This window comes from Gorilla gorilla, chromosome 10, assembly GCF_029281585.2.
Source record: "Gorilla gorilla gorilla isolate KB3781 chromosome 10, NHGRI_mGorGor1-v2.1_pri, whole genome shotgun sequence".
In the NCBI taxonomy this organism is placed as follows: Eukaryota; Metazoa; Chordata; class Mammalia; order Primates; family Hominidae; genus Gorilla; species Gorilla gorilla.
Genome location: NC_073234.2, coordinates 91,585,443 through 91,608,909, shown reverse-complemented (window position 1 = coordinate 91,608,909; position 23,467 = coordinate 91,585,443). Strand labels below are relative to the sequence as shown.

At 41.0% G+C, this 23,467-nt stretch overlaps 1 long non-coding RNA gene across 1 annotated transcript in view; it reads right to left on the bottom strand.

The window, feature by feature from the left end:
• Window positions 1-21,380, bottom strand: part of LOC115930236 (uncharacterized) — a 45,233-nt gene extending 23,853 nt beyond the window's left edge. Inside the window, exon 1 of the long non-coding RNA XR_008670629.2 lies at window positions 21,253-21,380. This is a non-coding gene — a long non-coding RNA (uncharacterized lncRNA). The remainder of the gene's footprint in view (window positions 1-21,252) is intronic.
• Between the last annotated feature and the right edge of the window lie 2,087 nt (window positions 21,381-23,467).

Here is a 23,467-nt window from a genome sequence, read left to right as displayed (position 1 = left end):
AGAAAACTAGAAGTATCAAGAGATTGACTACTGATGCCATGAAATAAATCATAATTGAGCCTTTAACAACATGGGGATTCGGGGCACTGACCCCCTGAGCCCTTGAAAATCCACAGATAACTTGACTCCCCCAAAACTTGACTACTAATAGCCTACTGTTGACGGGAAGTCTTACTGATAACATAAACAACACACATTTTGTATGCTATATGTAGTATATACTGAATTCTTACAATAAATAAGATAAGCAAGAGAAAGAAAATATTATTTAAAAAATCAGAAAAAGGGAATATATTTACTATTTATTAAATGGAAGAAATCATCAGAAAGATCTTCATCCTCGTCTTCATGTTGAGCAGGCTAAGGAGGAGAAGGAGGAGGAGGAAGGAGTTGGTCTTGTTCCAGGAGTGGCAGAGGTGGAAGAAAATCTGCGTCTAAGTGGTCGCACACATTCAAACCCAAGTTGTTCCCGGGTCCACTGTATGTCTGTTATGTTACAGCCTTCTTGCTAGGCTTTTTCCTAATTAATTCTTCATAATATCTTGTGATTTTTTTCAGTCTTTTCTGAATATTCCTATTTCCTAATAAAATTTTAACTATTTAAAAAAACACCCTAAAATCCCTACAATGATCAGGAGAGGAACATAATTTTGTAAGTTTCCAGTGTATTTACTAGATCATTGTTTTGCAAACATCTTGTTAAATAGCACAAATCTGTTTCCCCCTCACCAGCCATTGTTCCCCTCCTTTAGTCCACAGAGCCTTGGCTGGGAGGCTGTTTCAGGCATGACTCCTTCCTGCTGCTCTGTTACATTAATTGAGTTACCCTATGGGTGATCAAACAGTTGTAGAGGTGTAGGGGTGACATAGTATCTGCCTTTGGTTAAACTGTATTTTCGTCACAAAAAAAGTGATTATATCAATTAAATAGAGAAAAATAATGAAAAATTACCTTTAAATCCTTTATTAGTTTTATAAAATGCAATCCTTTGCACTCTGGGGACATCAAGGCTAATGAGCACCTTCCACCTGGCCCTAGCCCAGGGGAAAGTGCATGTGTCCTGAACCAGGGCAGGGATCAGATCCTTCATTAGTTCTATATCCTCCATTAGTTTATTAGTATATTAGTTTAAATCCTTCATTAGTTTTATAAAATGCAATCCTCTGCACTCTAGGGACATCAAGGCAAATGAGCGCCTTCCACCTGGCCCTAGCCCAGGGGAAAGTGCATGTGTCCTGAGCCCAGGCAGGAATCAGATGGGAGGCCTTGGCTACCTGAAGCTGGAATTGACCCTACAATTTCAGTTGAGGTGAATCCTCAATGACGAACAAGCTTGTAGTGAAAAGAGGTTCATTCCCACTAAGTTCTGCCTTTTCCATGAAGCCACCTCAGTTGTAAACACCATCTCACTAATGTCTTTGTCTTTGTTAAAGATAAACATCAACAGTAACACCTCATTCCGAGGGGGAATTGTCATGCATATAATGCCCTCCCTCCACCTCTGTACGGATGGAAATAATCACTCTTCCTGGAAAACCGGTCCTTAGCACAGGTTTTATCTCTTTCCTTCTCTTCAAATGTAACTAATTCTTGTGTGAAACTTTTAGTCAGTTTTGGTCTGCTATAACAAATTACTATGGACTGGGTGTCTTATACTCAATTTATTTCTCACAGTTTTGGAAGCTGGAAGTTCAAGATCAAAGTTCTGGCAGATGTGGGGTCTGATGAGGGTTCTCTTCCTGATTTGCGGATGGCCACCTTCTTGCTGTATCCTCACATGATGGAGACAGATCATTTCTCTCATGTTGCTTATTGGGCACTGATCCCATTCATGAGGGATCCACGCTCATGATCTAATTATGTTCCAAAGGCTCTACCTCCAGATACCATCTCACTGGCGATTAGGGCTTCAATGTATGAATTTGGCGGGGGAGGGGGCAAACATTCAGTCCATAGCAGAATTTATTCCTAAGTTAAAAAAAAATCAACCCCAGAAATTCTGAAAAGATGAAAGATACTCAGTAGGCTAAGACCATAGAGGTCTGTGAGATCAGGGCTGCCAGCTGTGGTACAGCATTTGATAACACCAAAAATTAACGATCACACCTGCTGCATGACTAGCCATGGTTGCTTCAGTGACTCAATCATTCTAAGGCTTTGCAAGAGGCATGTTAACCTATGTAGGCAATCAGAGTAGCACTTAGGGTGGCACATAAAGGAGACCTCCATCATATTAAATTTTTGCCATATTCAAGCCTTTCTTTAAGGCATGATATCCACACAAAGCAGGTGTGATAGCCAGCGTGGCAGGTACCAGGCTGCAGAACTCTTGATAAGATCATAAGACAAACTGACTCCATCGACCATAAAATAAATGGTTCTTTCCCCCGCTTCCCCTCCCTTGAGTTTTTGAGTTAGTCTATGTGACATTATTAGCATCTGTCTTACTCGCTCTTTTAAAACAAATAAGACAGTCAGTTACTTTAGGAGAAAGAATAAGTCTTGCCAAACAGAGAGGAGAACTGGGCTCTTTGGAATGTGCAGGCCCCAATGGAATATGAAAAAGTGAAGTAGACCCCCAGTCATTGAAGGAATGCCCATAGAGCTCCTCAAAGGGAAATCCTGCCACCCACTCTGTGTGGCATGGGCATTTGGGCATTTTGTATAGCATGAACATCTCCCACAGCCACACACACTACCATGCCAAGCCCAAGCAGCAGCCTAGATTATGAGGCTTTTAGGGAGCTTGAACACACAAGCAAATGACGTTCACCAATGGCCATGAACAGACTGGATGTTGTGCACCAGTTGTTTTGTGAGTTGGTTCATCTAAAACAGTAGCGTCAGTGGGGTAGGGTCTCCCTGAGATCAGCCCTCAGCATTTGCCACTGCAGGGGTTGGAAAGGGGTACAGGGATGGGAGGCTTGTCATGAAATCTGCTTTAGCTAAGATAAGACCCTCATCCAAGCCTCTCTCTCTGGAGCAAACTACCAGGATCAGGATCAGTCTCCTGCCATGACCTGAAGCGACCAGGGGACAACTCACCTAAAACGGGACTGAGCCTACAGTGGAGCAGCCTGTGTGGTAGCTGAGAGTGGGTCAGAGAGAACCAGCTAACCAAGGTGTTTATTTCAAAATGCTGAAGTCCTCTGGTCTGCATGACAAGCACAGTACAGTGGACCGAGGGGATTCGGCATGGGCTGAAAGTGATCAGATGTGAGCTTGTACACAATGGCAAATAGGTTTTAATGGATACATTAAGCACCTCTGGCTCATAGATGCTCTCTTGGGGATGATCTGGAGGCTGTATCTGAGCCCAACAGGAAAGAGGACCATGATTAGTGGTCCTACGATTAGTGGGAATATCTTCCATGGACCAGGGATGAAAGTGTGGTGGCACATGTACCCTATACATACCATCTCTGAGCTACATACTGACATTAAAAGTTCTGTGTCTGGAAAAGTAAGTTGGAATCTAATCACGGAAAGCTTTAAATGTTAGACTGAAGAATTTGGCCTTTATTTTGTGGAATTTTGTGGTTTGTCTGGTCAGAACACTAGCTATAAAAATAAAGACAGGAAATGCCTTCAGCAGGATTCACACTCTGCACCTGCCGGAGGAGCTATGCAGCACCCTAGTGTCTTACGCTCAGTCGTGTCTCACATTTAAATCACCTGATGGTCTTCCAGTTTGCAAGCCTGCTGCAGGTATTAGAAAAACACTGATGAACTGAGTGTTGGAAAATGACATTATCAGAAGGTATTCTAGGCAGGGATGTGAAAGTTGGATTGAAGAAAGGAGAAAAAAGGGTAGAAGCTGCAATACTAGTTAAGAAGCATTGAAAGTCTGCATTTAAGAGTCATACATACCTTGACTAGAACTGTGAAAATAGAAAAGAGGGAAAGAGCTAAGAGATGTTGCAGAAGTGAGCCATATTAGTTTAGCTTGGGTGTAGGGGACAGAGAGAAGAGAGACTTCAAAAGTGATGTCAAAGTTTTAAACCTAAGGGACTGGGGAAAGACTGCTGGTCCTATGAACAGAAATAGGGAATTCAAATAAATGAACACATTTAGACTGGCCTGTGGGGAGGTGGGGAGGAAGGAGATGAGTGGATGCATTTTAGAACCCAGTTATTTTTTGATGATGCACTGTTACAGACAAACCCACTCACACACAGCCTTTCCCCGACAAAAGACATTGTGTCTTGTCCTATCTTTCCCAGACTAAGGGAGGACATCCAATTAGGACAGCTGGCTGGGTTAAAGGTTCAGTCTGTGGCCATGGACTAAAGCCAAATTAACTGGGATGGAATCTGTGCCCTTGACCAAAAGAGCAAAGGACTAACTGGTAATCAGTTTCGGCCATTTCTGCTGTAACATCTAATCAGATATTGGCTTCCTGTCCTCAGCCTTCTTGCCCGCTGGATGGTCACCTTGCCTTACTGCCTGTCCCAGCTATGGGTAGATGTCACACTGAACGTGTTCATCTTTCAGCTGTCTTCTCATCTCTCTCAATCAAGGGTGAGAATGGATCAGGGAGTGGGAGAGTTTGGCTAGGTCAACAAAGAAGCGTGTGTAATGTCATGCCGGATGCCTGGTAGTGGTGCACTCTGCCTGTCCATCCAGTTTCTGAGTTCTGCTTTATGATGCCAGACTGGAGTTTGCAAATAGTAGTTCCTGCATATCCTCCACCTAATATTTTCTTGTAGATGCTTGATGCCAAGACCCTGTCTCACCTGTTGAGTCCTGGTTCTGTTATCATCAGTTAGCTTAGTAGCTTGACACAAACTTTATTATTTTTCATGATTCCATGGGTTGACTGGGCTCAGATGGATGTCTCACTTATGCAGCTGTGGATGGGTCTGGAACATCCAAGATGCTTCATTCCTATGTCTGGCCCTTGGCAAAGAGAGCTGGAAGCTGCGCTCAGCTGGGCTGCTGATGACTGAGCCTCTTGCTCTCACTATGTAGTCTCATGGCCTCTCCTCTTCCATATGGCCTCCTCACAGGGTCTCCCTAGCAGGGTAGCTGAACATCTTACATGGCACCCAGGGATCTCCAAAGCACAAAAGCAGAAACTGTCATGGCTTCTGATGACTTAGGCCCCAGACAGACACATCTCCGCCAATTCTGTGTTGTTCTGTTGGTTAAGTGGATCATAGAGCCAGCCTCGATTGGGAGTTAGGAAAGGACTACGTAACCATGTGGATTTGGGGAGGCTCAATTCATTGCAGACACCAAATGTGTTTCTACCTCACGCAGAATATAATCCTTTCAGGGATTCTGTGAACTGCACCCCACACCCTCTGACCTCAACTCCACCTTCCCTTCCTCCCTCCCCTCTCTCTGGCAATACTGATGTCTGTTTTCCTTTTGTGGGCTGGAAGAAGGCATTCAGGGAGGTGGTGCTGGGAACCTGAGTATTCCCCGACACATAGGAATCATTTAGGAAGACTAGTAATGTTAAGGGAATCTAAGAGAGGGAAGAATGTTTAAGAACACTGAGGATGTGGAAAACTTCCTGTTGTAGTTCTAATCCTGTTAGGGTTAGAACATAGAGTAACTACTGGGGTATTGTGTAAGGTCAGGCAAAACAGACAAGGAGGGGCCAGGTCATGAAGAAAATTACATTCCAACCAAAGGAATTTCAGTTTGGTTTCCTAGATATTGAAGGGTTATAAGCAGGGAAAACTTGATCAGATTTGCATTTTAGAAAGAACACTCTGGCAGTTTGGGAAATACACTAGAAAGTGAAGAGATTAAGAAGGAGGTAGACCAGTTAGGACCAAAGACTAAGCAAGACATGGTGAAGGTCTTAGCTCAGCATGCCCCACACCCCTAGGGTGTGTGAGTCTATAGGCAAATTTGGAGTGTGGTGGGGGAGGCATGTCTGTATAATCAATTTGATTTGAAATGTATTATAAAATTTATGAACCTATGAAAGGTGATTAACTGATAAAGATTTAGAAAATGGGTAGAGGGTACACATAGCCATTTTCTATCCAATTAGTGCATTGAAAAATTCTTCGTAATGTCCAGGCCCCATCAGCTCCTGTTCAGGTCTTGGAACTATCTCCTCATACTCTTTATTGTTAAATATGCTGTTCCTGGCTAATTTATATCTCCCGCTGAAAGAAAAAAGTAGCACTGTAGTTATTACTCACAATGGCATGGCTCTTTGCAAGCTATTTGTATAGAAAAAATGTAGATCTTTTTCCTCTTCCAGTTTCCTAGTACCAGTTATTTTGTGCTGGTTACATTCTTACTCGTGACATGACATCATCCATCATGTTGACTGTGAATGCTGATTTCCGGTGACTCTCTCGGAGGTTGTTATGGTGCTTGCTTGATGATGACCACAAATGCGCCTGTTACCCAGGGCATGCAGGAAAATGTGAGCAATAATCTGATTTTCTGCTCACGTTAAATTTATTGTTCAGACTTTTATACCACAAATGTAAATTAACACATATTCCAATCATGTTTTCTTTTGAACTCTTGAGGCCATAATCATTGCACTCCTAGAATGTCATCTCTTTTAATTTTGGACACACTTCTGCCTCCCACACTGCTTTCTGTAGGGAAGAGAGGAAAGGAACCTCTAGGCTTGGCAGGAAAAGTACAATCCCATTCACCCAAGGAATATCTATCATCTCTCAGACCTTAAGACCAACCTGGGAGAGCACAGCATCACCATATCAATCAATCAGAGGCAACACTGTGCAGCAACAGCCTCAGAAGCTCTCAGAAGAAACAGACCTGGGGTCACCCCAGAGGACTTCCTGACATGTGTTATCCTAGCCTGTAAAAGGTGTGGTGGGACTGGTAGTAAAAGATTCTGTTAACACTCTCCTTACCCTTGGGTGCTAGAGACCAGAGATAGGATTGCAAGGTAACAAGTGCCAATGCACAGGCCCATGTATGTCACACTGGCCAGTAGGAGCAATCTGCTTCCCTCCTGGAACAGGGGCCCAGCCACAGGACCCCAGAACAACCCCACAGAAGCATGGTTCAGAGTTCCTTGGGGCAACTGGTTGACCACGTATGTCACGTAGAGTTTCAGGGAACACTCTGAAGAAGCGAAACAAGGACCAGGAACCATGTGGGCTGGAGTGGCCTGTCTGGATGCTACTGAAAGACCAGCCAGTCCCAGACACTGGAGAGAACTTAGAAAATGTCGAGGAGTGGGCCAAATGTAGGGGCTCATGCCTGTAATCCCAGCACTTTGGGAGGTTGAGGCAGGGGGATCACTTGAGCTCAGGAGTTTGAGACCAGCCCAGGCAACCTAGTGAGACCTTGTCTCTACAAGAAATCAAAAATTAGCTGGGCATGATGGCACGTGCTGTAGTCCCAGCTACCTGAGAGGCTGGGACAGAAGGATCACTTGAGCCCAGCAGGTGTGGCTGCAGTGGGCTATAATTGTACCACTCCACTCCAGCCTGGGTGACAGAGTGAGACCTTATCTCAAAAAAAAAAAAAAAAAAAAAAAGAAAGAAAGAAAATGTTGAGGAAAGCACTCTGAAACACAAGGCTCCCTTTTGCTTCAAGGCCTTAGATAGGCGCCCTACTTGCTCCAGTCTAAGAGTGGTACTAGCAGTTTGAAGGAGCAGTGAGTTCAAAAGCCGCAGGTTCATTTGAGAGACTCTGTGAAGATGTTTAGGGAAATAATCCATAATAGAGATGTCCAACCTCTCTCTCTCTGACTTAAATATATTTTAAAAATATATCTTACTGTAAACACCAATATTAAAGCAGATACTAGCACAGGTGTTGTGGTTGAAGTGGAAGATAAGAGTTCAGAGCCTAGCTGATGGCCTGAGTTCAGTACCACAGCACACCTCTGTCTCCATGAAATCCCAGGAAAACCTTAGGGACCCATAGAACACAGCCTGAAGCTATGCACCTAAAGAATGTGCACACAGGCTAGAGGCAAAAATGAAGGCTAAATTATCATTCATGCAAATATTAATATTGCAGATATCCACTAATATTTCCCATATGGTATAGTGTAACCTGCTTTGAAAGTTTGTTGGCCAGGTGCAGTGGCTCATGCCTGTAATCCTAGCATTTTGGCAGGCTGAGGCAGGCAGATCACTTGAGGCCAGGAGTTTGAGATCAGCCTGGCCAACATGGTGAAACCCCTCGATTCTACTAAAAGTACAAAAATTAGCCAGTGTGGTGGTGGGCCACTGCACTCCATCCTGGGTGATAGAGTGAGACTCCGTCTAAAAAAAATAAAGTTTGTTGTTTGTTGAAGAACTTAGACCACTTTCTTGAACTTTTTCAGTTTTTTTCCCTCAAAAATCCAATACAAATTTTTACTAATTCTTTGTAGTTCTCCCCTGTTACTCACTACTCTCTGTAAGACCATAATGAAATTTTAGAAAAGGAAGTTTCTGTTATTTACAATTTATAATGATTTGGAAAATAAATTATAAAGAAAGAAAAAGAAAGACAAGAAATAATAATAGAAAAAAAAAATGGCCCACCCAAATCCTTACAGTCCAAGATGAACTGGAACAAAACACATTAGTGAGTGTCTCATACCTGTGCTTGGTTCTGTGTTGAGTGTCCCTGCAATTCCATTTAAGACTTGCTAGGAAATTATTTATTTCTACTGGAAAATCACACAATGTTTTTTAAAGAAATCCTGTTACTAAATGGCTCCAGGAGAGTTTTGCTGATTTCTAGAGAAGAACAGTCATGCTCTTTGTCTTGAACTGAAAGGCTGACAGCAAAGGAGGCCAACCTCGGGTGCCCTCGCCGCCAGACATAAAAGGGCTGCTTTGAAATTCTTGCCAACTGGTTGACAGTATTTTCATTATTTCTGTGAAGCCTGACACAGATCTTTTAATGAAGCTGCAGTTGTGTCTCACTGGCAGGATAAATTAGCTGAAATTGTGCATATTCTACCTGTCCTGAGGTTCCCAGGGGCTAAAGGCTGATGACCTACAGAGGTGAATTCACTGAAGAAGTAAGAAGGAAACTCATACAAGTTTTAATAATAGCAGCTCAACCCCGACCCCTGAAGAAAATGTACAACAATTGAGAGGGGTCTCTATTTCAGCTGGAAACTGAGGGGAGGGAGAAGAGACGGGAGAGCAAGAGTCAGAACAGGGGTGGGGTCTTTTCCCACCGGGGGATGGAGTAAGTTCATGACAGGGGAAATATCTTTCCATCTCTTTTCTCTTTGAGTGCTGTCAGAGTGACCCCCTGATGTTTCTAGCCCCACATCTTACCAATCATTGAGAAGGTGCCACTTTGGGAGGATTATCAGACTTGCTCCTATTGTCCTCCTTCCACTTCCACCACCTGCAAGGCCCCTCATGTCGGGAGGTACACATTGTCAGCCCACTCATGCCCATCCATCAGGGCACAGCTCATTTGTCACCTCCTCTGTGGACTCCTTGTTCCTTTATTCTGAATTAAGCTATGTTACTACCATGTGCTTTAAACCTTGTCTTTACGCGAATGCCTTGCACTTTATTGCATTATCTTTCAATAGGCTGATCCTTGCAGGCACGAATACTGTCTCGTCTACAGTTGATTATCTGACAGCATCAGCACAGTATTGATTTTCTGGATTTTTTGAAACTTGGATGTTAGTTGAGAATTCTACATGCTTGATGGAAATAAAAACAAATAACCATTGTGTTTATTGGTCATCTTAATGAGCTCTTTTTGAAGTATAGGTCTGTCTTTTGTCTACTTTTCTATTGAGTCACCCGGCTTTTTCTTATTGACTTGTAGGTTTCTTTATAGATTGTGGCTAAGACAACTTTGTTGGTTGTGAGTGTTGCAAACATCTTTTCCTTTTTTTTTTTTTTTTTTGAGACAGGATCTTGCTCTGTTGCCTAGGCTAGAGTGCAGTGGCATGATCTTGGCTCATTGCAGCCTCTGCCACCTGGGTTCAAGCAATTCTCATGCCTCAGCCTCCTGTGTAGCTGGGATCACAGGCATGTACCACCCATGCATGGCCAATTTTTTTTTTTTTTTTTTTTTAGTAGATATAGGAATTCATCATGTTGACCAGGCTAGTCTTGAACTCCTGGCCTCAAGTGATTTGCCCACCTCAGCCTCCCAAAGTGCTGGGAATACAGGCATGAGTCACTGCTGCTGGCCACAAATATCTTTTCCTATTCTGTGGCTTCCCTTTTCATTCTCTTAATGATATCTTTTGGTGAAAACAAGCTCTTAATTTTATAAAGTCCAACTTATTTTATTTATGGCTTATGTTCTTTGTGTCCTAAGAAATCTTTGCCTAGCTCCAAATCATAAAGGTGTCTCCTAAATTTTCTTCTAGAAGAATTATTTTCCCTTTCACATTTAGATAATCAATTCATCATGTGAGAAAAAGTGATTTTTTTTGAGACAGCTGTGTAAATATTTACAGATCTCAAAGTTACCATCATCCAGCCTCGTTTTACAAATCTATAACAATCCCCTGTGTAACCTCTTAACACTTGCCTCTAATATCTTAAAAGAGAATACTAGTCAAGAAAGTTGGCCAGACATGGTGGCTCATGCCTGTAACCTCAGCACTTTGGGAGACTGAGGCAGGTGGATTGCTTGAGGCTAGTAGTTCAAGACCAGCCTAGGCAACATGGAGAGACCCTGTCTCTACAAAAATAGAAAATTAGTCGGGCATGATGGTACATCTGTAGTCCTAGCTACTCGGGAGGCTGAGGCGCGAAGATCACTTGAGCCCGGGAGGCTGAGGCTGCACCAGTGAGCTGTGTTTGCCTCACATTACTCATGTGTTTGCCTGGGTGAGAGATATAATTTTCTACACTGTACTAACTTCCCTGGAGGGCTTTTGAACAAAGAGCTAGACTAAAAAAGACAGAAAAGCAGTCTAGTCAAAAAACAATACAAAAAAAACTTTGGTATTAAACAACAGCAGGTTTAAATCCCAGTCCTATTTTTCAGTTTTTTGTGACCTAGGACAAGGTGTATACTGGCTTTCAGCCTTGGTTTCTGCTCTGGAAAGTGGTCATAATGGTAGCTGAGATGTTTTACTGTTTGCCATGTGCCAGACTCTATGCCAATGCTTCACCTGCACAATCTCATTTAAATCTCGGAACCACTCTGATACATATGAATAGTTAATATATCTTCTTCATAGATGTTAAACAGAGAGGAGCCATACAGTTACCCAATGGTGCATCCAGGATTTAAGTTTGGGCAGGCTGATCCCAGGGCTTACATATGTAGACACTGTCCTTACTTCTTTCCTATTAAAATTCAAAAGCCCTAAGGTGGCAGTAAAGTGAGATAAGCTGGGAAAAGTGCTTAGCCCAGTGCATGGGCCCTGTTAAGTGCTTAATAAATACTAAAGTTTGTGAGTGTAGTAACAAATAACTAATCCATATTGTCCCCATCCCCAGGCACTTTGGAAGAGCTAGAATCCATAGCCACTTCAGGAAATGACATAGGAAATCTTTCAAGGTACAGGTAAGAAAATCATGAAAGTTGCATGCTAATGTGATTGGGGTTGGAAATACTTACTGATTACCCAACCAATATTATAATCTTCATTAATTAATTAATTCTCCTTACTCTCACTCTATTCTTCCCTTCCTTTCTTCCTCCCCTCTTTCATCAAGGAAATACTTATTGAGTGCTTACTATGTGCTAGGTCTGTTCTAGGAGCTGGTAACACAGCAGTGAAAACAACAGTCAAATTCTCCACCCAAACCAAATTTCACTATGGGTTCATTGTCTGGTCTATACAATAAACAAATAAATCAGTAAGTACGTAATATTTAATAAGTGCTATGAAGGTAAATAATGCAGGTTGAAAGAGTAGCGGGTGAGGAAGCAGGGGAAAAAAGGATTCATTTATGGATGGAGAGGTCAGGGAAGGCCACTTTGTGGAGGTGACATTTGATTAGACATCAGAAGAGGTGAGGAAGATGTTGTGAGGATATCTGGTGATAAGGAGAGGAGAGGACAGTAGTTTCAGAGGCCTGGAGTGGGGGTGTATTGGAAATATTCAAGTAACTGCAAGGAGTCCAGTTCAACTGGAACAGAGTGAGCTTAGAAGAAAATGAGACCAGAGAAATGTGAGGGGTCAGATTGTGGAAGGCCTCAGTGCCCTTGGCAAGGTAGGGTTTTAGTGAGAAGCAGTTTTGCACAGTGGTTAAGAACATAGTTTGCACCAGTGAGTTCTATAAGTTCAAATACTAGCTTTAATATTTACATAAACTTGAGCCTTGTGTTATGCCTATTTGTGCCTTAGTTTCTTCATCTGTAAAATGGGATTAATAATATCAAATTAGACTTGAGAAAATTCTGGCAATTTCTTGGCATCCAGGTAAAGAGCTGAAATTAAAGCATCTCTTGCTTGAACTTGTAATTCACGGAAGGTATTAAACCTTTACTTACACCAATACCAAAAATAGATTTTGTATTAATAACATAGAGGTGGCTTTTCAGACTACTATCACAAGTTTTTGTTTTTTGGGGGGTTTTGAGACAGGGTCTTGCCGTGTTGCCTAGGCTGGTCTTGAACTTCTGGGCTCAAGTGATCCGCCTGCCTTGGCCTCCCAGAGTGCTGGGATTACAGGCGTGAGCCATTGTATCTGGCCAGCTATCATAAGATAATTGAACAAAAGAATATCCTTGGCTAATTATTGATCAAATTTCAATTAGCAAATGACTGCATATTACCAGTGAGTTTTCAAAGGGACTTGAGAATAGGTCTGGATCAGATCACATATCAAAATAAACTTTCTCCCAGACAGATTCAGAGCATTTCATCAAGATGATTCAAGTAACATGAATGAAGACAAATCGGGGCCAAAAGGATGTAGCCTGCAAAGTATGACAGGGCTTGATGGAATAACATCAATATTGGTGTTCTAATATGCAATATAATTAGATTTCAGATCTAGACTCTTCTGAAAATAATGCAGACAGAGAAGTGCCTCAGGTCAGGATTTTAATTCAGAGAGTAAGATAAGAATAAATATCTTGTGGTAGTGTTCTTTTTTGTTGAAGACTTTACTACAGAGTACATGTTGAGGTCTGATATATTTGGCAGTGCCACCATCTTCAATGTCTCTGATTTGCTTCCCAAAGTAGAGAAGAGAACACAAGTGAAAAGGAAGTTGGGATTTATTTGGATCCCAGGTTTCCAAAGACAGCATTTACACCTCTTACTGCCTCAGTTAGCCATAGCTCAAAGCTAGAGAGATTTTTGTTTCTCCTCCAAGGTAGCAAGGAAGCAAATAACTTCAGTGGTATCTTTTGTGCTACATTCTGAGATAGAGGATGATTGTGATTATAGGAAGTCTCGTTCCATTTTAATTTATTCAACCATCACTTCATAAAGCATCCCCTAGGTTGGCCATAAGCAGCTCAGAGTTCCACATTCCTGCTACCTTTGCTCTTCCCTCAAGAACACCATCAAGGGCAAGAAGGGTCACTGAACCCTTCTTGGGGTTTACAGTCTTAGTGGAAAACATTAAACCAGTCAGTTCATGGAAAAATGCTCTGCTGACACTGACTCTTTGGGCACTTTTTATCCTAAGAGATCAGAGAAGATGGGCCTGGATGTTAAGCCTATTGAACAATGGGTCAAAGATAAAAAACAGAGACGCAGTTGACAAGATTTTAGCAGCTCCTCGTGCTCCCTCCACTTCCTCTCATTTCGCTCCCAACGGGGAAGGGTGTGGCCATGCTGTAGGCTTCAGGATGCCTTTTCTTTTGCAGGGCCAGAGCCTGAGACAAAAGCCTAACAGCTCAGCCTGGTCTAGGCAAAATACATTCACCAAGTTGCGTGTGGTCTACTCCAGTTCACAAGAGTCTACACTGGGGCTTGAGCCAGAGCCCAACTAAATAGAACATGCCTCTTTGCCCACCATCCTTTTCTGTGTATATCGTTTACTGCAGGACAGATGGAATTCAAGTGTGCAGGATCCCTTAGCCATAAATCCCTCCAGCTCCCTATATTCCTACCAGATGGCATAGAGTTGGGGACTGAGAAGGCATATTCACTGGGAACCAGCATTTGGGCAGTAGAGGCCCTAAGAGAGTGAGGGAAGCTCTTGGAGAATTTGGTATTGGTAGTAAAAAGGACTCCTTTTGGGTACTAGCTTATCCAGAACTTAAAATGTTGGAGCAGCAAGGAGCTGTGAGTCCCATGGTAAGCTCATCAGTCAGCTCAGCCCAAAGGATCTGGAGGCCCTGACGGCTGCTTCTCTGGAATCTGAGCCAAGGAAGGCAAGCCAGGAGGATGAGATCACAGTCACCTCATTAATGTACTATGTGTAACACAAGTGGGTGGCAAGAAGAGCTCTCGTTTCAGAGAACACTTTGTCTTAATGCTTAGTCAAACAAGGACAAGTACATTTCAAAATGTGTGACATTTTAGCAGGAGACAGGTACAGATTCATAATCCTTTCTCCACAATTATAAAATTTAAAAGGCTCTGAAAAACAGAAGCTCTTTTATCAGTGTGGGAAAAAACCTCACATAGTGGCAAAAACCGTTGTGACCATTGGTTATGTCTCAGAGCCCCTACCCAGCACTATCATGTCTACTGTGTACATTTTTGTTATTTTGAAATTTGGGGTTAATTTCACTCTTTGAGAAGAGTTAAAGCTGCCCTTATAGGTAACAATGAAGAGAGGGAAAGGAAGAAAAGGAAGTGTCTGTTGAAATCAATAATATTATAAGTAAAGTTATTACAGAAGATAGATCCTGCTATCTGTCTTGAAAAATGCAGTATCAGAATCAAAACAATATATGACTTAAAAAACAGAACGGCAAGTTGTAGAAGATTTCCTGTGCAACGATGACTAAGAACTAATGAAAAATAGGAAAACACTTTAAAGGGCAAAGAATGCAAATCATGATGATGTGTTAATTAAGTGGATTTGACAATGAAGCGAACATATACTACTAGTTTGTTATGAAGCAAGCTATTATACACTGCAAAAATTGAACACTGAAAATAATGTGAATATTTAGAAGGCTGTGGTGGTGGGGGGCTGGTAAATCTGAAATCTGTAGGGCAATTCCATAGGTTGGAAATTCAGGCAGGGTTTCTATGTTACAGTCTTAAGGTAGAAATCCTTCTCCAAAACAATCTGTTTTTGCTATTAAGGCCCTCAACTAATTGTATGAGGTCCACCAACAATATCAAGGGTAATCTCCTTTACTTAAAGTCAACTGGTGGTATATCTTAACTGCATCTACGAAATACCTCACATCAACATCTAGACTGGTATTTGTCCAAACAAATGGTCATGCCAGTGATCGTGGTCATGGTCATGGTCTAGCCAATCTGACACACAAAAATTTAACCATCACAGCTGCCTACACAATTTAAGAGCTTTAATGCTAATAGAGTAAAATAGAAAAAAAGACACAGAATTTAAGAGCATCATGGTGTAAAATGCCTTACAAATATGTAATAAAATCACTCCTGATGATGTTGAAACAAATTAAAGATATTTTTAAAATTATTAAATTATTAAAATTAAATAATTTTAATTATTTAAATAAATAAATTTATCAAATGTATTTATTAAATAAATTTAGTATTTATGTAATAAATTATTAAATACTAACTTAAATTTATTTAATTAAATTTATTAATAAATAATACTTAATTTGATTTATTTAATTTTAATAATTCAAATATTAATTATTTAATAATAATTTTTTAATTATTTGATAATTCAAATAATAGTTCTTTTTTATTCAGAACTAACATATCTTAGAAACAGCCAAAATCTTGATAAACTTGTTAAAATACTGTCTGATGTAAACCTTAGTCCTGAACCTATTTATAATTTTGATACTAAATTTGATATTAAAGCTCTATATTGGTACTGTTTTCCCATGGTACTGACTCATGAGAAAGCTTCTATAGGTTTTAATAACACTAAACTCAGATGGACTGTGCTTGGCATGCAGCACTGTGTTTTGTTTTTTTTGAGACAGAGTCTCACTCTGTCACCCAGGCTGGAGTGCAGTGGCACGATCTCCACTCACTGCAACCTCTGCCTCCCAGGTTCAAGCGATTCTCCTGCCTCAGCCTCCCAAGCAGCTGAGACTACAGGCACGCGCCACCACACCCAGCTAATTTTTGTATTTTTAGTTGAGATGGGGTTTCACCATGTTGGTCAGGCTGGTCTTGAACTCCTGACCTTGGGATCCACCCACCTTGGCCTCCCAAAGTGCTGGGATTACAGGCATGAGCCACTGTGCCTGGCCAGCACTGTGTTTTTAAAACAAGATAAAATTGACAGTACCTGAGGAAAGCCTACACCCAAGAAATTTGAAAGGTATATGCAAATTACCTGTGCAAACAAGAAAGTATGAGTAATTAGAGAACTACTTTATGATGATTCAATGGCCACTTAGTACCAGCAATATGGGCTTATTACCAGCAAGCTGATGTAGAAGAAAAATGTAAAGTTCTATTACTCCTGGACCATGGCTTTACAAACCCTCCTCTTGAACTTCTTGCATAATGTTTTCAGTTTTTCTTTTCCTTGCAACATGACATCAGGAGTGTAGCCTTGGAGCCAAAGAGCTTTAGAGACTGAAAAGCAAGTCTGAGCACTTCTTTCCAAACTGTATGTTTGCTTCAGTGAACAGAAGCCAGGAATCTAAGACTTCCTTAAAGAGGTTATTCTCAAGGATACCATTTACAGAGCTGCCAGTGCTCAGAATGATATTATTAAGTCAACATCAACAAATGCTAGGAACAGAATTTTGCTACTCCAATGTTGGAAAATAAAACCGCCAACACAAACTTAGAAATATATGGGGCCATTGATGAAAAAACAATTATGTCAATCTTTATTATTACACTAAGTTTTTATTGGCTGAAGTTGTTAGAAGAAGCTGATAGTAAAGAAATACTGATCATTGGTAGTCATGCAGTTGTATATTTTCAGTGATGGGGAGATTGCTGAAATGTTGCAAATATAGTAAGTGTGAGGATTACAGAAGATAATGATGATGATATTATAAATATAGGTGAAAAAAACACCACAGATGATCTGGTGATGTTACTTAATGTGAGGTAGTTTATAGCTAGCCTGGAGTAATATGCTTTCAATGATGATGGAAAGATTGTTGACATTTACTCAAACAGAAATTGTTTAGACAAAAATCCATGTTAATAAAACGAATGACAGGAGAAAGTTTGGTTTTTATTTAATTTTATAAAAAAATAATTTTTAATCCGTATCATTTCTTATGATCCTGTGAATCCCAGTCCAAAGGCAGAAGACTGACGTTCCCGCTCCAGCATGCAGGCAGGAAGGGGACAAATCCCTTCCTCTGCTTTTGTTCTATCAAGCTTTCAACGGGTTGAATGAGGCCTCCCCATATTGACAAGGGCAATCTACTTTCCTGAGTCCACCAATTCAAATGCTAATCTCATCTGAAAACACTCTCACAGACACACCCAGAAGTAATGTTTAATCTGGGCACCCCGTAGCCTAGTCAGTTTGACCCATAAAATTAACCATTACAGGAGTTGAGGGCTTCAACATATGAATTTTGAGGGGATACAATTCAGTCCATATCATCCGCAGACTCCACTGATGGTATTATGTAAAATATAATATATGAATGTATAACCTTTCTAAAAATCTCTAAAATTCTAAATTATGAATTATCCAGCCAAAACCATTTCTGACAAGAGATTGTTGACCTATACAAAATATCCTATAACCTCTTTCCTTAAAAGAGTTGAGAGTATAAGACTATTGATCTAGAAAATAATAAAATTTTAGAAAAATGGAAGAAAATATTTCTATTGCTTGTTTCTCCCTTTAAACTCCTTTTATTCTAAGGAGACTGCGGGCTTTTAAGAACTTGATGAAAGGGGTCTAGAATATCTCAACCATGATTGCATTTCAGCCCTCAGCCTACTCTGTACTTTTGTGTGAAGCCATCCAGGTTCTTAAAGTCTCATTTACTAGTCAGGAACAAGGCAGGACTGTGACTCTTACCCCAGGAACGTGCTCTTCCAAATACAGCACTCCTATCTACTCTAGATCTGCCACTTGCTGGTAGAGTGGTGGGCAATCCTCATCTCCAAAATGATAATAATGGCAGTGCTAACCGCAAGGGTTATTGTGGGGATTTGATGTGATGATCCCTGTGAAGTGCTTAAAACAGTGCCTGCTATGTGGTGGGCTCTCGATAAATGTCATTTATTACTATGAAAGGTTAGGAAGAGTAAAAATTACTTTGGTCTTTTCCATTAAGGTGAAATTGCCTCTGAAGATAACATGATCTTATATATGGAAAACCCTAAAGACTCCACCAAAAATCTATAAGAACTAATACATAAATTTAGTAAAGTTGCAGGACACAAAATCAACATAAAGAAATTAGCTGCATTTCTATACACTAACAGCCTATCTGAAAATGAAATCAAGAAAAGAATCCCGTTTACAATAGCCTTAATAAAAAAAAAACAAAACTTAGTGCTGGGTGGAGTGGGTCACACCTGTAATCTCAGCACTTTGGGAGGCTGAGGTAGGAGGATTGCTTGAGCCCAGGAGACCAGCCTGGGCAACATAGTGAGACCTTGTCTCTACAAAAATTTTAAAATTTGGCCAGGTGTGATGGTGTACACTTGTAGATACAGCTTCTTGGGGAGCTGAGGTGGGAGGATTGCTTGAGCCCAGGAAATTGAGGCTGCAGTGAGCTGTGATTGCACCACTTCATTCCAGCCTGGGCAACAGAGCAAGATCCTGTCTCAAAAAAATAAAAATAAAAATAAAAATATAAATAAACACTTAGGAATAAATTTAACTGACATGAAAGATCTGTACAGTTAAAATTATGAAACACTGATGAAAGAAATCAAAGACACAAATAATGGAAAGATACCCTATGTTTACAGATTGGAAGAATTGTTAAAATGTTTATACTATCTACATAAAGCAATCTACAGATTCAATGCAATCTCTATCAGAACTCCAGTGTTTTTTACAGAAATAGAAAAAATAATTCTAAAATTCATATGGGACCCTTAATGACCCTGAGTAGTCAAAGCAATATTGAGAGAAAAAAAAAAAAGCTGGAAGCATCATACTATTTGATATCAAAATACACTACAAAGCTATAGTAATCCAAATAGCATGGTATTGGCACAAATACAGACATGTAGACCAGTGAAACAGAGATCCCAGAAGTAAATCCATGTATTTACAGTCAACTGATCTTTAACAACAGTGCCAAGAATACACAATAGGGAAAGAAGAGTCTCTTCAATAAATAGTGCTGGAAAAACTGCATATCCACATGCAGAAGAATGAAATTAGATCCTTATCTCATACCATATACAAATATCAACTCCAAATGGATTAAAGACTTAAAGTAGATCTGGAAAAAGGAAACTCTCTAAACAAAAGCTGCTTTGCATCTGTTTGTGGAGCTCCACTTTTGTCCCCTTAAAGGTAAATGAGCACTTTCCTCCTTCCATTTCCCCTGCACAGGTAACTCTCAAAGGACTTCACACTCATTAACTCCAGCATGGAGAGCAAGGGACTAAAGAGCAACATTTTTCAGAGACAGCTTTTTAGAACATTTATTTTCTGATGATGATGGTCTTCCTCTGTTTTCCCAGAGTTGGATGCCTACCTAGAGAATCTCCAAAAAATGCAACAGTGTGCTTTGAAGTTTGCCTACCGTAGTTACCATTGTTAAATACTATTTATGGGTCCGGGCACTTCTAATCAAAAAGTGCCTGTAATCCCAGCACTTTTTGATTAGAATGTTAGAACTTTCAGCCCCATCCACCACTCCTATCACTATGCAAGGGAAAGGGGTTGGAAATTGAAGCTGGATGAGCACATTGGCTCACGCCTGTAATCCCAGCACTTTGGGAGGCTGAGGTGGGTGGCTCATTTGAGGTCAGGAGTTCAAGACGAGCCTGGCCAACATGGTGAAACCCCATCTCTACTAAAAATACAAAAATTAGCCAGACGTGGTGGCAGGCACCTGTAGTCCCAGCTACTCATGAGGCTGAGGCAGGAGGATCACTTGAACCCAGGAGGCAGAGTTGCAGTGAGCCAAGATTGCACCACTGCACTCCAGCCTGGGCAGCAGAGCGAGACTCCGTCTCAAAAACAAAACAAAAAAAATAGTGAATGACTCAGTCTATTTGGGCTGTTATAACAAAATAGTATATACTGGGTAATTTATAAACAATGGAAAGTTGTTGCTCACAGTTCTGGAGGCTGGGAAGTTCAAGACCATCCTGGCCAACATGGTGAAACCCCGTCTCTACTAAAAATACAAAAATTAGCCAGGCATGGTGGTATAAACCTGTAGTCCCAGCTACTTGGGAGGCTGAGGCAGGAGAATTGCTTGAACCCGGGAGGTGAAGATTGCAGTGAGCCAAGATCATGCCACTGCACTCTAGCCTGGCTAACAGAGTGAGACTCAGTCTAAAAAAAAGGAAAAAAAAAAAAAAAAAAATGGGAGGCCACTGTTTTGGACTGATTCCTGCACTAGGCTCCATCAGCCGGGACCAAATCAAAATGAAATAAATTCTAGCTTCCACATAATTAAACTGAATTTAGAAATGGGCCATTTAAAAAAAAAATCTAGGAGATTCTCAGCAACCAATCCAAAGCCACCAAGTCAACCTGAGCTGACATAACATGAAAGGCCCCTCTGCTTTAACCCATACAAGGAAAGTTAACTGAAGCCATCTGATGTTAACCAACCCACTTTTGGCATGACACCATTTCCTTCTTGCTTAAGCTACCTTACAGAAATCGACTGTTCTGCCAACCCTGGAGGAATGTCTTTCCATTTTATGAATGGGATGCTGACCAACTCATAATTGCTAATAAAAGCTAATGAGATCTTTAAATTCAATTTGTTGAAATATTGTTCTCTGTCATCCTCTACCCCATCACCTGTGCTCAGCACCACACCTCTGCTTCACTGTGCCCCTTTATTATTTTTCTAAAGCTGAACAAATCACATGGGCCCCACAGTTAGTGTTAACCTTATGCAACGACCTGTGTGGCCCCTATCAGAGCAAACAGAGAAACAGAAAGATACTCTTCCCCCCAAATTAATTCCTCCTCTGCTCAAAAATGGCTTAAATTTCTTGAATTTCCTCAAGCCAACCAAATGACAATCACAGTCATTATCTAAATGCAAACCCTTCTGAGATAGTGCTTTAATTCACAGTAAGATTCAAATAAATCATAACATCATATCTCGAGGGCAGATTTTCTTAAATGGGTACATACCGTTTTCATCAGTTGTTTTCTTAGAGCTCTGGATATTTCTCTTGTAAGAGGAACAATCTGTGCAATTACAGTTCTGTAAAATACAGCTACAGAATGCTCTGACTTAAGTGTCAGGAGAACAGCCAAGGAGCAAGTTGAGAACTGCCTGGAAGGACCTCTGGCATTACTTTAAAGCCCTGCCAGATCACTTCCGGTATCACATCATCAATTTCCTACCCCAGCTTCACTGACTCCCTATATTAGCATTTCCTGTTAATGTTTTTCATACCCACATGTGAGGGTTACATGGGATTTTAAGTTAGATTCAATAGAAGGAGCAGCAGTATAGAAATACAGTTATTAAAATTCCACTGGTATCTTTCTACTTGTTTTAATGACTACTAAAAACTTAAAAATTATATTGTGTGGCTCACACTATATTTCTATTAGGCAGTGCTGCCTTAGAAAATTCTAGTCATTTTCTAACAGAAAACCTATATGTTCAATTAAAAACACTTAAACTGTGGGGGGTTACTAACAACATATACCCTTTCCCCCATTCGGTTTCTCTCTGTAAGCAGTTTAAATTACCTCTTCATTTGCTGAAGATAAAAACTTCAATATTTGAGGATTAAGAAGAGCGAAAGAGGGTCAGAGAAAGGAGATGTTCCCTGCCAGCAGTGTCCTTGTCACATGCTGGGAAGTGAGTTGGCCTAATGGCATTTAACAGTTTGACATGTGAAAAAGAAGAAAACAAGCTGCCTTTTAATCCTGGCATCCTAACCTCTCTCTTCTAATCTCTCCCTAGCCTCTGTCTTCTAGGAATGTGGGATACATTGGGTTGGGAGGTAGAGTGACCTTTGACAGAGATTGGGATGGGGTCCAGGGCAGCTGGCTCCTCTGAATAAATAGGTAAAGACAGGTACAATTAAATAGGGAGTAAGCATTTGCTCAGATGCAGTAGTCCACTAGGAGCCAGTAATCTGTCTAAGTCAATAGAATCCAGAGAAAGTCAAGGTAGTGTGAAGACAATGACGGAAAACTTCATCCACAGAGAAGAAAGAGTAGAATGAACAGATGACCACAGTCTTCCGATGGATGAAGAACCAGCTGTCCACTAAGACTTGTCCCTCATGGCTAAATTGCAGTACCAAAGTTATCTTTCCTGAAGCAATTAGTCTTACATTTTCTCTCTTGCTGTTCACATATTGTTGTTCTGCCATTGAGAAGCAAATGATGGCCAGGTGCGGTGGCTCACACCTGTAATCCCAGAACTTTGGGAGGCTGAGGCGGGTGGATCAGGAGTTCAAGACCAGCCTGGCCAACATAGTGAAACCCCATCTCTACTAAAAATACAAAAATTAGCTGGGTATAGTGGTGGGAACCTGTAATCCCAGCTACTTGGGAGTCTGAGGCAAGAGAATCACTTGAACCCAGGGGGCGGAAGTTGCAGTGAGCTGAAATCATGCCGCTGCACTCCAGCCTGGGTGACAAGAGGGAAACTCCATCTCAAAAAAGAAAAAAAAAAAAGAAGCAGCAGCAAATGATGTGTAGAGACTATGGAGACTCTTCTGTCCTCCCACAGATAATGTGCAGATAACATCATTCCAACATCTAAAAATGTGTTATTCATTTATTTCTGCAGAGGCAATATTCTTAGTATTGTACCAGTGACAGCCCTTGGGAGTTACTAACTGTTTATAGAAGAAATTTTTCCTGATGAAATAAAGATTCTGAGTTAATGTCTCTTTTAATATCTTGGAACATTCTGGGGGAGGTTGACATTTTAAAAATATCTTGCTTTGAATATAGGGTCTCTACAGTTGATATATCTAAGCACAACATCAATATGGAATCAGAAATTAGAATAAAAGTGAGCTGGGTATGGTGGCTCATACCTGTAATCTCAGCACTTTGGGAGGCCAAGGTGGGAGGATCACTTGAGCCCAGGAGTTGAGATCAGCCTGGCCAACATAGTGAGACCTCATTAGAAAGAAAAAAAAAAAGGGCCAGATGCGGTGGCTCATGCCTGTAATCCTAGCACTTTGGGAGGCCAAGGCGGGCGGATCATGAGGTCAGGAGATCGAGACAGTCTTGGCTAACACGGTGAAACCTCGTCTCTACTAAAAATACAAAAAAGTTAGCTGGCATGGTGGTGGACGCCTGTAGTCCCAGCTACTCGGGAGGCCGGGGCAGGAGAATGGCATGAACCTGGGAGGCGGAGCTTGCAGTGAGC